Below are 9,719 nucleotides of genomic sequence, written 5' to 3'. Positions count from 1 at the left end.
ATATAGGCTCCTGCCTGGGGGGCTATAGTAGCCGACTGGTATGAGGTCAATCGATGACCGATAAAAGCGTCTAAACACGATATAAAAAGTTCCTAGCTATGAAGACTAAATAAACTAATGTATTCGATTAGTATATAATGCCGGAAGCGTTGTTGTGGCTAACTAAATAAGACATGCAAAACAACAACGACGCCATAAAATGGCGGGTCCGGTAGAGGCACAGCTCTGCCACAAAACATCAATTATTTCGCGAAATAATATTTACTTTACGGCCAGAGCTTAATTAAACAATACTGGAACCCTTGTACTCAACTTTCCAGAAGAAGGCGAGGCTGAAGGTAACGACATAGCGAAGATGCAAAACGATAAAGTTCACACAAGGGAAAATCCGTCTCAGTAGGGCAGCTACTAAACAAAGGATAAAGACGCGCGTGACGTCATTAGAGCAATGGCGTCCGTTTGTTTACGTCTCGAGTATCAGTAGTAGCCACGAGTGAGATTAGCTGTGGAACGGCTCCCAGCTATTCTCAGCCCTTACACACCGAAGCGTTAACTCTGTTCGGGGTGGAGATAGCTATGTGGCACGACCAGACATGCGTGTCCCCTGTTGTATTACGATGTCTTAAAGGGAAACCTTTGAGATACTCGCTCCAGAAGTTAGAATTCTGTGATAACCTGTGGTTAAATTCTCTGGGAATATCTTAGTAGTCTTATACCCAAGGAAGCTACCAAACAGGAACCTTCCATCAGGACGCCATGGCTTGAGCCCAAAAATATATATATATATATATATATATATAATGCCATAAATCTAAACCTTAGAAACGAAATGACAAATGTACAACTAAACTAAGAGTAAAGCAAAAAGTGAATTATTACATCAGAATATATAACTATGATAAAACAGGGAGAATCGTCATAATCATCGAGTGTGGCAATAAGGAGAGAAGTGGGAGAGGGAGAGGGGGAGGGAGGGAGGGAGAAGGGTATTTGCAAATGACAGGAGCATATGATCGCGATGCAAATAAATGAAAAAGGTTCGGGGCCCCTTTTTCACGGAATAGTTCTGGGCCACATGCCAACGTTTTCCAAGAAGTCGCCAGCGAGTGAGACATACTATACCCCGGGTCCTTTCTCTCCAGAACACCTACCTCCCCCCTCCCCTTACCTCTCCCCTTACTCCTCCTCTACCGCCTCTTTCCCCCTACCCCTCTGCAGCAGACTTTGAAACTTTTAACATCTGTTGATATAGCTGTTGGAATAGGACGCTCGGCCAACGTCAAATTATGAGGTACGCCACCATTAAATATTCTCTCTCTCTCTCTCTCTCTCTCTCTCTCTCTCTCTCTCTCTCTCACTTTTCCTTGATTCATCATCATCATCTTACCAGCTGCTGCCTATCTAGATTACATCACATAATTCGTGATTATTTTGAGAGACTAACGATGATCACGAAACGACGTCCGCGAATGAGCGGCTGTTTATGCTGGCGGTCAACAGTAATGAGCGACTCTGTGTGTGTGTAATCAGTTTGAAGATATGCGACACAACGCGGGCAAAAAAATGCATTCGTAGAGAGAGAGAGAGAGAGAGAGAGAGAGAATTTGCTTTTGCATCACTTCTTACAATATGAATAAGAATATGAATATATATATATATATATATAATATATATACATATGCATATATACATATGAGAGAGAGAGAGAGAGAGAATTTGCTTTTGCATCACTTCTTACAATATGAATAAGAATATGAATATATATATATATATATATATACATATGCATATATACATATGAGAGAGAGAGAGAGAGAGAGAGAGAGAGAGAGAGAGAATTTGCTTTTTGCATCACTTCTTACAATATGAATAAGAATATGAATATATATATATATATATATATACATATGCATATATACATATGAGAGGAGAGAGAGAGAGAGAGAGAGGAGAGAGAGAATTTGCATATATATATATATATATATACATATATATATATATATATATATAAATAAAGAGAGAGAGAGAGAGAGAGAGAGAGAGAGAGAGAGAATTTGCTTTTGCATCACTTCTTACAATATGAATAAGAATATGAATATATATATATATATGTATATATATATATATATATATATCTATATATATATACATATGCATATATATACATATGCATATATACATATGAGGAGAGAGAGAGAGAGAGAGAAGAGAGAGAGAGAGAGAAATTTGCATTCATTCTTACAATATGAATATATATATTCACACACGCATATATATATATATAAAGAGAGAGGAGAGAGAGAGAGAGAGAGAGAACCTGCAGGCGGTCTGACAAAGAGATATTTCTTGGGTAAGTTAACACCACACTTAACATTTGAACGCTTACGCGAGCTCATTACGCACACATACACACACAAAAGTATCTCTTTACTGCATGTGGTTTGTGCGTTCGTGCGTGCGTGCGTGCGTGCGTGCGTGCGCGGTATCTATGTGTGTGTGTGTGGCTCTCTTCATCCCTATCGTAGCAGGTGGTGGCATTCATCCAGATGGGGTCGTGCAGTGCCAGCTGGTTGCCGCCCCCTTGTCCAGTGTACGTCTCCCCCTACCCCTAACCCCTATACTTATGTTCGCCCTAATATGACCTCTGTTATCTTCTGTCATTTTTATGCCTCTCAATTTCTTACGCCGTGTGTGGGCTCTTTAAGACACTCTCCATTGCAGAGAGAGAGAGAGAGAGAGAGAGAGAGAGAGAGAGAGAGAGAGAGAGAATTTTTGAGGTACTGTTAAATCGTTTAAAAGAGGATACTTGTGTACTTGGAATCGTAATCTCGCAACAATTTTATGAGTAGTAGGTTGGCCAGGGTACCAACCACCCGTTGAGATACTACCACTAGAGTGTTATGGGGCCTTGACTGGCCAGACATTGAATCCTTCTCTCTGGTTACGGTTAATTTTTTCCTTTGCCTACACATACACAACGATTAGTCCGGTCAGTTCTTTACATATTCTCCTCTGTCCTCATACACCTGACAACACTGAGATTACCAAACAATTCGTTTTTCACCCAAGGGGTTACTGCACTGTAATTGTTCAGTGACTACTTTCCTCTTGGTAAGAGTAGAAGAGACCTCTTTAGCAATGGTAAGCAGCTCTTCTAGGAGAAGGACACTCCAAAATCATACCTTTGTTCTCTAGTCGGGGGTAGTGCCATAGCCTTTGTACCATGGTTTTCCACTGTCTTGGGTTAGAGTCCTCTTGCTTGAGGGTACACTCTGGCACACTATTCTATCTTATTTCTCTTCCTCTTGTTTTGTTTAAAGTTTTTATAGTTTACATAGGAGATATTTATTTTAATGTTTGTTACTCTTCTTAAAATATTCTATTTTCCTTGTTTCCTCTCCTCACTGGGCTATTTTCCATATTGGAGTCCCGGGGCTTACAGCCTCCTTTTTTTCCTGCTAGGGTTGTAGTTTAACAAATAATAATAATAATAATAATAATAATAATAATAATAATAATAATAATAACAATAATAATAATAATAATAATAATAATAATAAATAATAATAATAATAATAAATGAGACGTACAGATGTTAAATTGCAGAATGATATGACTACGTATGCCTGACATATTTCTTTTTCTTAGAAAACGTCTCATTATAATCCCTCTAATTACTTAATTTGAACCTTTCAGCAGCGACGCACGCAACTTTTATCTGTTTATTTATATCTAGAGTTTTATATCTCGAATATTTTTTATCTTTAACTACTTTTCGAGTGGAATGGGGTATCTGTCTCAAAATCTTTTAAAACATTTATGGAATGGGGTATCTGTCTCAAAATCTTTTAAAACATTTATGGAATGGGGTATCTGTCTCAAAAATCTTTTAAAACATTTATGGAATGGGGGTATCTGTCTCAAAATCTTTTTAAAACATTTATGGAATGGGGGTATCTGTCTCAAAATCTTGTAAAACATTTATGGAATGGGGTATCTGTCTCAAAATCTTGTAAAACATTTGTGGAATGGGGGTAACTGTCTCAAAATCTTGTAAAAACATATGTGGAATGGGGTAACTGTCTCAAAATCTTGTAAAACATATGTGGAATGGGGTATCTGTGTCAAAATCTTGTAAAACATTTGTGGAATGGGGTAACTGTCTCAAAATCTTGTAAAACATATGTGGAATGGGGTAACTGTCTCAAAATCTTGTAAAACATATGTGGAATGGGGTATCTGTGTCAAAATCTTGTAAAACATTTGTGGAATGGGGTAACCTGTCTCAAAATCTTGTAAAACATTTATGGAATGGGGTATCTGTCTCAAAATCTTGTAAAACATTTATGGAATGGGGTATCTGTCTCAAAATTTTGTAAAACATTTGTGGAATGGGGTATCTGTCTCAAAATTTTATAAAACATTAGTGGAATGGGGTAACTGTCTCAAAATCTTGTAAAGAAAAAAAAAATAGAATGTGGCAACTCTCAAAATCTTGTAAAAAATGTGTGCAATAGGGGTAACTGTCACAAAATCTTGTAAAAACATTAGTGGAATGGGGTAACTGTCTCAAAATCTCGTAAAAAAATTTTGTGGAATGGGGGTAACTGTCTCAATATCTTTTACATAATTTGTGGAATAGGGTAACCGTCTTAAAATCTTGTACACAATTTGTGGAATGGAGTAACTGTCTCAATATCTTGTAAAAAATTTGTGGAATAGGGTAACTGTCACAAAATCTTGTAAAAACATTTGTGGAATGGGGTAAATGTCTCAAAATCTTGTAAAAAAAAAAAATTTAGAATGTGGTAAGTCTCAAAATCTTGTAAAAAAATTTGTGGCAAAATCTTGTAAAAAAATTTGTGGAAGTGGGGTAACTGTCCAGAATATCTTGTACAAATGTCTTGATTCCAAATTAAATTTTATGCAATTCACTATGCTAATGTTTCCAAATCATTATTTTACCATGCCAAATTTAAGATCATAGAAAGAAAATATACCTTTATATGAATAAAATTGTTACTAAAGCATACTTTACATTATACTTTCTAATTACCTTACAGTCTAAACTATTCCTTGCCATAGTTAGCTAGTTAACTCTCCTCATTCTTTTTTCTATCCATTTTCTCTATCAGCTAAAAAATTATTCTTAACTTTAAAGCGTTATTACCTCCGCCAGCGATGTTGGGAGGATTTTATGTTTCCACCTACATTTGTCCGTTGTTGTTCTGTTCTGTTTTCGTTTGATTGTGAACAACTTTCTGGCCACAATTTTACTCATAGAGTAGTGAAACTTTCATGGGTTGATTGTTATGTTAAGGCGTGGAAGTATTTCAATTTTGAAAGTCCTAGGTCAAACGTCAAGGTCAAAGTCGAGCAAAAGGTCAACCGAATTAACCATAACCTTAACACCAAGGTTCGCGCATGGTTGTCACAGACTTCAAATACACCTGCGGTCTAAACTGATTCTGGAAAAGGCAAGCTGGTTTCGAGAAATAAGCTGCCATGGCGGGAGGTCTGCACTCAGAGTACTTTTCTAGTTAACACGTTCTTTTGCGGTACATTTCTGCAAGTGGAGCCAGACGTAAGCAAAGAGAGATGGAAATGGATGAGACCAATTGTAAACCGATATTTCATGTTCGCTAAATGAGTAATCTTCCTCAATCCGTGACGTAAGTAATCGAAAGATACTAAGCAGATATACTATTACCTTATGTTAAGCAAGTTCTTATTCAAAAAGGATAATACGAGAAGCATTCAATCAAAATGGATGGCTATAAAGGATTATTTTTCATGAACAATTAAAGCAAAAACAAAAATGACCCGTGACTAATTCTTTCCAAAGGTATCCACTAAAGAAATTCTAAAATACAGTATAGCATTTTACTTTTCGTGGATTACTATACCTGATTCATATTCCTATTCCTGATTTCGGACTAATTAAAATAAATCATCCAAAATAAGAAGCTTATTCTTAAGAAAATTTATTCATTCGTTTTACATGTGAAGATAATTAACGAACTTTAAAGTAGACTCCGATGGGAGTGTCAGGCTCGAAGCATTAATCTTTGAATGGCCAAAAATGCTAAATAAGTTTGAGAAGTTGGAAAGCAAGACGGGAAAAATTCAAAGACTGAAAGGATTGCTGCTGGATAGTGACCTATAAATAATAGAACTTACTACTACCGTACATCTGCGTGTCGTAGAAAGCGAATAACAGGAAAGTTGTTCCCTTGCAGTCTTGCTTTTTAGCAAAAAGGTTAGACCTACTGCCAATAACTGTGGAAGCTGCTGTCTTACAGTTAGATTAATTAGTCAAAGGTTAGGCTCGTCAATAACTGTGGAAACTGGCGTCTTACAGTTAGATTAATTAATCAAGGTTAGGCTCATCAATAACTGTGGAAACTGCCGTCTTACAGTTAGATTAATTAGTCAAAGGGTTAGGCTCATCAATAACTGTGGGAAACTGCCGTCTTACAGTTAGATTAATTAGTCAAAGGTTAGGCTCATCAATAACTGTGGAAACTGCCGTCTTACAGTTAGATTAATTAGTCAAAGGTTAGGCTCATCAATAACTGTGGACACTGCTGTCTAGCAGTTTTAATAGTCAATAACTGTGATTGATGACTGCAAGGGCATGCGATCGTAAAAACTCTGTTCAAATTATAAACCATGCGTGATGCGGCAACCGACCCCTTATTGTAGGGATAACGATAAAAAAGATGAACACTTACTGTAAGCTGCTAAAGGACACACTGCGGTAGTACACCTTATGGAAAATTATTATCTGATGTACCCACCCAATGGCTTGACGAGAGAGAGAGAGAGAGAGAGAGGAGAGGAGAGAGAGAGAGAGAGAGAGATGCATTATCGATAGTGTATTTAAACAGTTTACTAATGAATTTCATCCTGTATGGTCAAAACTCTCACAAATCATATAAACTAATTGACCGTATTAAAGAAAAATCTGAAATTTCAAGCCGCATCCATAGCAGTTAGAAGGGATATCTGAAAATTATTACTCATCTCAAAATATTCATGAAATTTGATAAGGGGAAAGGTCTAGCTAATTATATTAAAAAAGATCTTGCTTGATGGTACACTCAGGTACACTATTCTATCTTATTTCTCTTCCTCTTATTTTGTTAAAGTTTTTATAGTTTACATTGGAGATATTTATTTTAATCTTACTGTTCTAAAAATATTTTCTTTTTCTTTTGTTTCCTTTCCTCACTGGGCTATTTTCCCTGTTGGAGCCCATTGGCTTATAGCATTCTGCTTTTCCAACTAGGGTTGTAACTTAGCAATTAATAATAATAATAATAATAATAACAATAACAATAATAATAACAATAACAATAATAATAACAATAATAATAACAATAACAATAACAATAATAACAACAACAACAACAACAACAATAATAATAATAACAATAATAATAATAATAATAATAATAATAATAATAATAATAATCTAGCTAGTTATATTTACTGAGGGGGTGTACCAAGTTACATTTGCTAAAGGGTCTAGCTAATCACATTCACTGTCTGTTCAAGCAACAAAATCTGATTATAAAAAACTTGCAACCCACAAAGAAAGATTCTATTAAGTTTTTATTTTCGATCGTCGTAAAATTTAGCGAATGAAAGAAAATTCTTTAAAGACATCTAACGTTTATAATAAAAAGTGATTCACTGATGCATCATGACGCTGACCATCTGGCAAAACTCCTGCAGGGACAATAATGGCGTCCTTTCTATCCTTATCTTTTACGGTTCTCTGCAATGCCTGTCCTGTGCCCAGGACCTCTCAGTGGGTCCTGCCTGTGCCCACATGCAAGCGGAGGTCAGGTGGTTCAGGTCAAGCATCCTCGCCCTTTGCCCTTCCACCCTTGACATCCGATGTTGCCTCACGTGGCAAAAAAAAAAACTTCGAGTGACACACTGGGATGTCTCATCAAAAAATGTCTTTCTTCGGAGGATGGATGGAACCTCTGTTCTCTATTGTTTGTGGTACTCAAGAGATACACTTTCTCTAGTACACTCCTGCCATACGCACTGCAGGATACACTTGTCTCTCTCATGGTTGCAATGCAGATGCAGAATACGCTTTTCTGTCTCTGGGCGGCAAGGCAGATGCAAATACACTTGTCTCTCTTGGTTACAATGCAAATGTAAATACACTTGTCTCTCTCTTGGCTGCAATTTAGATGCAAATACACCTGTCTCTCTCTTGGCTACAATACAGCTGCAAATACACTACTCTCTCTTGGCTACAGTACAGCTGCAAATAAACTACTCTCTCTTGGCTGCAATGTATATACAGAATACACCTGTCTCTCTCTTGGCTATAATACAGCTGCAAATACACTTATCTCTCTTGGCTGCAATGTAAATACAGAATACACTTGTCTCTCTCTTGGCTGAATGCAGATGCAGAATAGACTTGTCTCCCTCTTGGCTGCAATGCAGATGCAAGATACACTTCTCTCTCTTGGCTGCAATGCAGATGCAGAATACACTTGTCTATCTCTTGGCTGCAATGTAGATACAGGATACACTTGTCTACCTATCGGCTGCAATACAAACTGTAGAATGCACTTTTATATCTCCTGGCTGCAACACACACTGCAGAATAAACTTCTCTCTCTCTCTTGGTTGGAATACACCCTGCAGAATAAACTTGTCAATCTCTTGGCTGCAATACAGATGCAGAATATACTTGCCTACCTCTTGGCTGCAATACACAATGTAGAATACACTTTTCTATCTCTTGGCTGCAATGCACGTTGCAAAATACACTTGGGTCTCTCTAGGCTGCAATACAGACTGCAAGATATGTCTCTCTCTCTCTCTCTCTCTCTCTCTCTCTCTCTCTCGGCTGAAATACTTATGCAAAATACACCTGTTTCTCTCCTAGCTGCAACGTAGATGCAGAATTCACTTATCTCCTCACATACTACAGAATGCAATTCATGAACATGGAACACACTCCCCTCACCTTTTCTGTCTCTTGGCTACAATACAGAGTGAATTTTCAACCTAACTACGACACTCTGCAGCCCAAAGTAGACACCTGTGATCTGTTGCAACTTCTATCCATGGAATTTCGAAGGGTGAGGTTGCAGGACATATGGCCTTATTATCATGTACAGTCAATTGATCACCAATACAGTCCTTAACAAAACCAATAAAGCATCTATCCGATCAATCAATCAAGATCTTCTTCCTCCTTTTTCTGTTTTCCTTAAAAAGATTTTAAAAGCCTCTCCACCCAAGCTAGGACCAGTGAGGGCCAGGAAATGGCTGCTGATGACAGCAGATAGACCTATAGCCTCCCCCAAAATTCCCCCATCCTTACCTCACAAGGATAGTGAGGTTGAAGACACTAAAAGAAGTAACGATTTTGAGCGGGACTCGAACCCCAGTCCGGCAGACCGCCGCGCAGGGACGCCAGAGCAACGCGGAATTAAACAATAATATTATTCGTAACTGAGAATAAAAATAAAGATGATCAAGACCCATTAGCTAAGGGTATATCTAACTTTCGTGATATGGAAATAAATGATAAATTGGCCCAACCTTGGAAAAATTGTTCCCTGCTTTTATTCCAGTATGAATATTTTAACATTCATGTTGTTGAAATTTACAACTTTCAAATTCTTGAAAAATAATTAGGCTACTTGTTATATTACCGAAATATGATCAATATTCGG

The 9,719-nt window shown here is 37.3% G+C and overlaps 1 protein-coding gene across 1 annotated transcript in view; it reads right to left on the bottom strand.

Moving 5' to 3' along the window:
• The window catches only part of LOC137651918 (sericin-2-like), a 192,491-nt gene that overhangs the window by 111,528 nt on the left and 71,244 nt on the right, over positions 1-9,719 (bottom strand). The gene's annotated exons all lie outside the window — the stretch shown is intronic.

The sequence above is a fragment of the Palaemon carinicauda genome, chromosome 13, assembly GCF_036898095.1.
Source record: "Palaemon carinicauda isolate YSFRI2023 chromosome 13, ASM3689809v2, whole genome shotgun sequence".
Classification (NCBI taxonomy): Eukaryota; Metazoa; Arthropoda; class Malacostraca; order Decapoda; family Palaemonidae; genus Palaemon; species Palaemon carinicauda.
This window is presented reverse-complemented; position numbering and strand designations above follow the sequence as displayed.